The sequence below is a fragment of the Sapajus apella genome, unplaced genomic scaffold (genome assembly GCF_009761245.1).
Source record: "Sapajus apella isolate SASKATOON/1434 unplaced genomic scaffold, GSC_monkey_1.0 scaffold6, whole genome shotgun sequence".
Taxonomy (NCBI): domain Eukaryota; kingdom Metazoa; phylum Chordata; class Mammalia; order Primates; family Cebidae; genus Sapajus; species Sapajus apella.
In genome coordinates this window covers 42,592,295-42,601,206 of record NW_022436946.1, presented here as the reverse complement: position 1 = coordinate 42,601,206, position 8,912 = coordinate 42,592,295, and positions in this window count along the sequence as shown.

Here is an 8,912-nt window from a genome sequence, read left to right as displayed (position 1 = left end):
AAAAAAAAAAAAAAGAAAGAAAGAAAGAAAAGGGAGGAATAAGTTCATAGCCTTGAATTTTAAGTTACCAACGTAAAACACAACTACTTTAATTTTCTCCAATTTTTCTTTCTCTTAGCAGAAAAGGGAGTTTTCATGACCATGACCTAGGATTTGCTTCTAATTATACAAGGTTGAGCCATAGGTTAAAAATGGTTCGCCAGGCACAGTGACTCACACCTGTAATCCCAGAACTTTGGGAGGCTGAGGCGGCAGATCGCTTGAGTTCAGGAGTTCGAGATCAACCCAGGCAACGTGGCAAGAACCTGTCTCTACAAAAAATACAAAAATTAGCCAGGTATGGTGGCACACTTGTAATCCCAGCTACTCAGGAGACTGAGGCAGTAGGATCAATTATGCCCAGAAGGTCAAGGCTGCAGTGAGCCATGATTACACCACTGCACTCTAGCCTGGGGAACAGGGGGAGACCATATCTCAAAAATAAAGAAATTAAAACATAGTTGAAGACTGGGCACAGTGCCTCATGCCTGTAATCCCAGCACTTTGGGAGGCAGAGGTGGGCAGATGGCTTGAGTCCAGGTGTGCAAGACTAGCCTGGGCAAAATGATGAAACCTCATCTCTACAAAAAAATTTTTAAAAATTAGCCAGGTGTGGTGTAGTTCCATCTACTTGGGAGGTGAAGGTGGGAGGATCACTTGAGCCCAGGCTGTCAAGGCTGCAGAGGACCATGGTCCTGCCACTGCACTCCAGCCTGGGTGACAGAGCCAGACCCTGTCACAAATAAATAATACAATATAATGAAATAAAAACGGTCAAAGATCAGCAATTTCATATGGTTCAACCTAGTATAAATACACGATATATAAATGAATGCAATCCTCCCTCATTCTTCTGGATCTTTATAACACTAACAGACAAACAACAAAAAAATCTCTCAAGTTTCCTAGTTACCTGTACTATGTAGACCCAAATATGGATATTAGAAATTGTGGAATACGGCCAGGCGCGGTGGCTCACGCCTGTAATCCCAGCACTTTGGGAGGCCAAGGCAGGTGGATCACCTGAGGTAAGGAGTTCAAGACTAGCTTGGTCAACATGGTGAAACCCTGTCTCTACTAAATATACAAAAATTAGCTGGTTATAGTGGCAGACACCTGTAATCCCGCTACTCCGGAGGAGAATCTCTTGAACCCAGGAGGGGGAGGTGGCAGTGAGCCGAGATTGCACCATTGCCCTCCAACCTGGCTGACAGAGTGAAACTCCGTCTCAAAAAAAAAAAGGAAACTGTGGAATAGCAGAGAGTGAATAGTGGCAAGGGGAATACTCGTGGAAAATTAGAGCAAATTATAGATTCCAGCCTTGACTATAATTACACAAAACATGAAAAGCTGCCCTTGAGAACATTCCAAATCACATGATTCAGAGCCAAAAATACTTCTGGCCAAAGAATTCTTCCTTTTCATTTTACTAGTAAGCTATAATTTTTAGTTCATCCTTCACGCTAGGGTAGAGAACAAGTTAAAAGTACATTCATGAAGAAAACTGCCATTTTCCTTGATATACTCCTTGCTCCTTAAGTAAATATCTCGAAGCTGGGACTGTTTATCTTCAGTGTTCATGTTTTGGGTCACTTGCCTCACTACTTATTATTAGCACTGTCTTATCCTTATTGATTCTAAGATCCTTATAACAAGGAATATTAGGTTTATACAACTTGAGGGAATGAATCACAACTAAAATATGCCATAGGTTTACTTTACCTAATGGGTAGAAGGAAGGAAGTGAGCAGTATCTCTTGCAGGTTTTTTACTTCCTAAAGTGATTATCGTAGTCACCTATAGAGAGTAAGTGCCAACAATTTTAGTTTGCTTGCTATAAACCAATCTGCAACAGCAATCTCAACTGTGGTCTAAACAATAGTATTGGAAACCCTTGTGGGGTACAGTTTAAGCCGCCCTTAGAGGGAACTGTTTAGTCTTCAGTGTTTGCATTGAAAAAATAAAAATAAGGCCAAGTGCTGTGACTCATGCCTGTAATATCAGCTACTAGAAAGGCTGAGGCAGGAGGATCACTTGAGGCCAGGAGTTTGAGACTGGCCTGGGCAATATGGCAAAACCCCATCCTTAGAAAAACAACAAAATGTTTTAATAAAAAAGTATAATCAAGGCTCAGCACAGGGGCTCATGCCTGTAACCCTAGCAATTTGGGAGGCAGGAGAATCACTTGATCCCAGGAGTTTGAGACCAGCCTGGAAAACATGGCAAGAACGTGTCTCTACAAAAAATATTTAAAAATTAGCTGGGTATGGTGATATGCACCTGTAGTCCCTGCTACTTGTGGGGCTGAGGTGGAAGGATGGCTTGAGCCCAGGAGGTGGAAGCCACAGTGAGTCAAGATTGTGCCACTGTACTCCAGTCTGGGTGACAAAGTGAAACCTTGTCTCAAACACACACACACACACACACACACAGCGGCATCTATTCTTCAAGCCACTGCACTCCAGCCTGGGTGACAGAGCATGACCCTGTTTATAAAAAGATATATTTTAATCAAAGCAAGCTTGTGGTTAAGGAAAAAGAAATATGTATATATATATTTTTTAATTAGAAATAAAAAATTGAGCCGGGCGCGGTGGCTCACGCCTGTAATCCCAGCACTTTGGGAGGCCGAGGCGGGTGGATCACAAGGTCAAAAGTTCGAGACCATCCTGGTCAACACGGTGAAACCCCGTCTCTACTAAAACTACAAAAAATCAACTGGGCATGGTGGCGCGTGCCTGTAATCCCAGCTACTCAGGAGGCTGAGGCAGGAGAATTGCCTGAACCCAGGAGGCGGAGGTTGCGGTGAGCCGAGATCGCGCCATTGCACTCCAGCCTGGGTAACAAGAGCGAAACTCCGTCTCAAAAAAAAAAAAAAAAAAAAAAAAAAATTGATAAACTCAGCATCCAGCTAAAGAAATCAGAAATGTACAACAAAATAAACTGAATGACAGTAAAAGGAGAGGCTGGGTGTGGTGGGTCTTGCCTGTAATCCCAGCACTTTGGGAGACCAAGACTGGTAGATACCTTGAGCCCAGAAGTTCAAGACTGTCCTGGGCAACATAGCTAGATTCCCATCTCTAAAAATATATGTATATATGTATACGGGCCACTTGCTTCACTACTTATTATTGGCCTTGTCTTATCCCTATCAATTATATATACAAAAAATTACACACACACACACACACACACACACGCACATATATGGTGATTAAAGAATAAATAGAAAGCCTGGACAATCTTTTTGTTTTTTTTGAGATGGAGTCTTGCTCTGTCATCCAGGCTGAAGTGCAATGGCGTGATCTCGGCCCACTGCAACCTCCACCTCCTGGGTCCAAGCAGTTCCCCTGCCTCAGCCTCCGAGTAGCTGGGACTACAGGCACGTGCCACCATGCCTAGCTAATTTTTTGTATTTTAGTACAGACGGGGTTTCACCATGTTAGCCAGGATGGTCTTGAACTCCTGACCTCATGATTCACCCACTTCAGCCTCCCAAAGTGCTGGGATTATAAGCATGAGCCACCATATCCCATGACAATCCTATTAAAAATAATAATAATCGAATTGGTAGATACAAATCTTTGCATATGCATGCACACACACAGACACATACAACCAAGTGTAGGAGAAAAGAAATATCTTCCCTTCCTATCTTAGGTTCATGGATGAGGCCCCTATAACAAAGGATAGATTAACAAAGGAAAACCATACAAATTTTTTTCTTTTTTCTTTTTTTGAGATGGAATCTCACTCTGCTGCCCAGGCTGAAGTGCAGTGGTGTGATCTCAGCTCACTGCAACCTCCACCTCCTGGGTTCAAGTGATTCTCCTGCCTCAGCCTCCCGAGTAGCTGACATTACAGGCGCCCACCACCTTGCCTGGGAAATTTTTTCTATTTTTAGTAGAAACAGGGTTTTGCCATGTTGGCCAGGCTGGTCTCGAACTCCTGACCTGTAGTGATCCTCCCCCCTCGGCCTCCCAAAGAGCTGAGATTGAGGTGGGAGCCACTGCACCTGGCAACAAATTTCTTTAATATAAGTTTTACATGCCATAGGAGACTTCATTAAAAAAAATTAAGACTGACTGGGTGCAGGGGTTCACACCTGTAATCCCAGCACTTTGGGAGGTGGAAGTGGGCAGATCACCTGAGGTCAGGAGTTCGAGACCAGCCTGGCCAACATGGCAAAACCCTGTTTCTACTAAAAATACAAAAAGTAGCCAGACATAGTGGCACACACCTGTAATCCTAGCTACTTAGGTGGCTGAGGCAGAAGAATCCCTTGAACCTGGGAGGCAGAGGTTGTAGTAAGCTGAGATCATGCCACTGCACTCCAGCCTGGGTGACAGAGCAAGACTCCATCTCCAAACAAAAAAGAAAAAAATAAGACTTGAAGAAGAGGGTAAACCTGTGTACTTTTTTTTTGGTTTTGTTGTCATTGCTATTGTTTGAGACAGGGTCTCACTCTGCCACACAGGCTGGAGTGCAGTGGCACAATCTCGACTCACTGCAGCTCTGATCTCCAGGGCTCAAGCAATCCTCCCGCCTTAGCCTCCCTAATAGCTGGGACTACAAGCACGTGTCACCAGACCTGGCTAATTTTTTAACTTTTTGTAAAGATGGGGTCTTGCTGGGTTGCCTGGGCTGATCTCAAACTCCTGGGCTCAAGTGATCCTCCCAGCTTGGTCTCCAAAAGGACTGCGATTACAGGCATGAGCCACCATGCCCAGCCAACCTGTGTATTTTTAATGCTAGATTTGATGAAGAAATAGATCATCATGAATAGACAAAGGGGGTATGATCTAATGGTACTATGCTGGAGGAAAATTCAGCAAGGCCTCTTTTTTGGTTGTGGTTGTTGCTTTTGTTTTTGAGATGGAGTCGTCTTGCTCTGTCACCCAGGCTGGAGTGCAGTGGCATGTTCTCAGCTGACTGCAGGCTCTGCCTCCCAAGTTCCAGCAATTCTCCTGCTTCAGCCTCCAGAGTAAGAAAAGCTGGGATTACAGGCACGTGCCATGACACCCAGCTAATTTTTTCTATTTTTTTTTTTTTAGTAGAGACAAGGTTTCACCTTGTTGGCTAGGCTGGTCTTGAACTCCTGATCTCAATTGATTCGATTACCTTGGCCTCCCAAAGTGCTGGGATTACAGGCAGGAGACACCGAGCCCAGTCACAAGGGCTCTTTGTTCAGCATCTTCTCTGTGTCCCTGTCTTCAGAAATAAGGATGTTTCACTGGGCGTCGTGGCTCACGCCTGTAATCCCAACACTTTGGGAGGCCGAGGCAGGCAGATCACAAAGGTCAGGAGATGGAGACCATCCTGGCTAACACAGTGAAACTGCATCTCTACTAAAAATACAAAAAATTAGCTGGGTGTGGTGGCACATGCCTGTATTCCCAGCTATTCGGGAGGCTAAGGCAGAAGAATCGCTTGAATCCAGGAGGCAGACGTTGCATGAGCTGAGATCAGGCCACAGCACTCCAGCCTGGGCAACAGAGCGAGACTCCATCCCGAAAAGTAAAATAAAATAAAAATAAATAAAAACATTGATGGGGCCATGACTGGCGGCCCACACCTGTAATCCTAGCACATTGGGAGGCCAAGGCGGGTGGGTCACCTGAGGTCGGAAGTTCAAGACCAGCCTGGCTAATATGGAGAAACCCCGTCTCTACAAAAAATACAACAATTAGAGGGCTGAGGTGGGAGGATTGCTTAAGCCTGGGAGTTCAAGGCTACAGTAAACCAAGATAGTGCCAATGCATTCCAGCCTGGGTGACAGGGCAAGACCCTGTCTTGATTAATAATTAAATAAATAGGCTGGGCGAGGTGGCTCAAGCCTGTAATCCCAGCACTTTGGGAGGCCGAGCTGGGTAGATCACGAGATCAGGAGATCGAGACCATCCTGGACAACATGGTGAAACACCATCTCTACTAAAATACAAAAAATTAGCCAGGCAGGGTGGCGGGCGCCTGTATTCTCAGCTACTTGGGAGGCTGAGGCAGAATCATTTGAACCCAGGAGGTGGGGGTTGCAGTGAGCCGAGATCGCACCACTTCACTCCAGCCTGGTGACAGAGCAAGACTCCATCCCAAAAATAAACTAAAAAATAATTATACTGATGGAAAATAAGGTTGTTTTCATTTTTTGGTATCATACAAATAAAGCTGCATGAATATCTCTGAACATGTAGATTTATTCCATTGTCAACTATTATTTATTCAGAACCTACTATGTGCTGGTCACAGTTCTAGGCACAGGATACAGCAGTACAATAAACATGATTTTTACCCTGATAGGGTTCCCATCCTAGTGGGAGTAGACAGAAGAGTTAAACAGGTGAAAAATAGATGGTGATTAGTGTTGTGAAGAAAAATTGAAAATTTTGAGGACATTAATTTATTTTAAAAAATTTTTAGGCTAGATTTAAAATATTCTCTTGCCCAGGCTGGTCTCAAACTCCTGGGTTCAAGCAATTCTCCTGCCTCAGAGTCCTGAGTAACTGGGACTAGAGGCACATGCCATCACATACGGGGTTAATTTAAAATAGGATAGCTAAGAGAAGGCCTCACTGAGAAAGTGACATTTGTGTGAAAACCTGAAGTATGGAAACGAATCACATGGTCAGCTGAGGGAAGACGATTCAGATAGGGGGAAGAAGGTGTGCACAAGTCCTAAGGCAAGATGTCATCTAAGGTTTCCAGAGGCCTCATCCTGGAATGGCAAGGAGGCGAGCATGGCTGAACCAAGAGAGAAAGGAGGAAGGTGGTGGGAGACGAGGTCAGCAATGTACATGAGGTCAGATGCAGAAGGCCTCACAGGCCATTGAAAGGATTTTGGCTTTAAGCTCTAACATAAGGTGTGGGTCGCCTTGGGAGGGTTTTAAGTAGAGTAGTAATAGGATTTGATTTGTGATTTAATAGGATCGCTCTGGTTATTGTCCTGAGGATAACCTAAAGAAAGGTAAGGGAGTAGGCTGGTGCGGTGGCTCACGCCTGTAATCCCAGCACTTCAGGAGGCCGAGGAGGGCAGATGACGAGGTCAGGAGATCCAGATAGCCTGGACTAACACGATGAAACCCCATCTCTACTAAAAACACAAAACTTAGCCGGGCATGGTGGCGCACACCTGTAGTCCCAGCTACTCAGCCTTTGGAGGTTGAGGCAGCAATCACTTGAACCCAGGAGGTTGCAGTGAGCTGAGATCGCACCACTGCACTCCAGCCTGGGCAACAGAGCAAGACTCTTTCTCAAAAAAAAAAAAAAAAAAAAGATAAGGGGCCGGGGGTGGTGGCTCACACCTGTAATCCCAGAATTTTGGAAGGCTGAGGCAGGTAGATCACCTGAGGTCAAGAGTCAAGAGTTCAACACCAACCTGACCAACATGGTAAAACCCCGTCTCTACTAAAAATACAAAAATTAGCCAGGCATGGTGGTGGGTGCCTGTAATCCCAGGTAAGACAGAAAGGGAGAAACTGAGGATATCTCTAAGATATCTGACCCAAGTAACAGGAAGGGTGGAAGAGCCATTAACTGAAATAAGGAATACTGCGGGAGAAATGCATTTGGGTGTGGGGATGAGGCTGGGAGCTGGGTTTTGGTCCTATTGGCTTTTAGATTTCTGTTAGATACCCAAGTGAAGATATTAAGTAGGCATTTGGAGTCTTGAATGCGAGAGAATGATCTCAGCTAACAGTACAAATTTGAGGATTGTCCACATATAGATAATATTTAAAGCCACGAAACTGTTGGTGATGAACTGGGGAGCTAGGATAGATAAAAAGGAAAAAGATTAGAGTTCTAAGCCTGGGGCACTTACTCTTTGGCCTTCTTAGGATGTAATGAAAAAACAGGCCAGGTGAAGTGGCTCATGCTGGTAATCCCAGCACTTTGGGAGGCCGAGGCAGGTGGATCACGAGGTCAAGAGATTGAGCCCATCCTGGCTAACATGGTGAAACCCCATCTCCACTAAAATACCAAAAATTAGCCGGGCGTGGTGGTGCACGCCTGCTACTCAGGAGGCTGAGGTAGGGGAATCACTTGATCCAGGGGGGTGGAAGTTGCAGTGAGCCAAGCTCATGCCACTGCACTCCAGCCTGGGGACCAGAGCGAGACTGCTTCTCAAAAAAAAGAAAAAAGAAAAACAGGGAGAAGATTAAGTGACAAGTGAGGTAGGTGGAACCAATGTGGTATCCTAGAACTCAAGTGAAATCAGTTGAGGATTGAGAACAGACATTTGGGTTTACATTGTGGAGGTTGTCTGTGACTTTGACTAGAAGTTTTGTTAGAATGTTGCAGGGTGAGATATTGTTTGGTGTATGAGTTAGAGTTCTCCAGAGACAGACCCAATGAGAGAGGGAGGGAGGGATGGACGGATGGACGGATGGATGGATGGATGAACAGATGAGAGGGAATTTATTAGATGAATTGGCTCATGTATAAATCGTTTTTTTTTTTTTTTTTTTTTTTTTTTTTGAGTTTCGCTCTTGTTACTCAGGCTGGAGTGCAATGGCGCGATCTCGGCTCACTGCAACCTCCGCCTCCTGGGTTCAGGCAATTCTCCTGCCTCAGCCTCCTGAGTAGCTGGGATTACAGGCACGCACCACCATGCCCAGCTGATTTTTTTATTTTTTGTATTTTTTGTATTTTTTGTAGAGACGGGGTTTCACCATGTTGACCAGGATGGTCCCGATCTCTTGACCTCGTGATCCACCCGCCTCGGCCTCCCAAAGTGCTGGGATTACAGGCGTGAGCCACTGTGCCCGGCCTTAAATCGCTTTATTCTTGAAAAGTGGGTGAGCTCGGTGGCTGACGCCTGTAATCCCAGCACTTTAGGGGGCTGAGGCTGGAAGATCGCTTCTCTTTAGTCTCAGCCT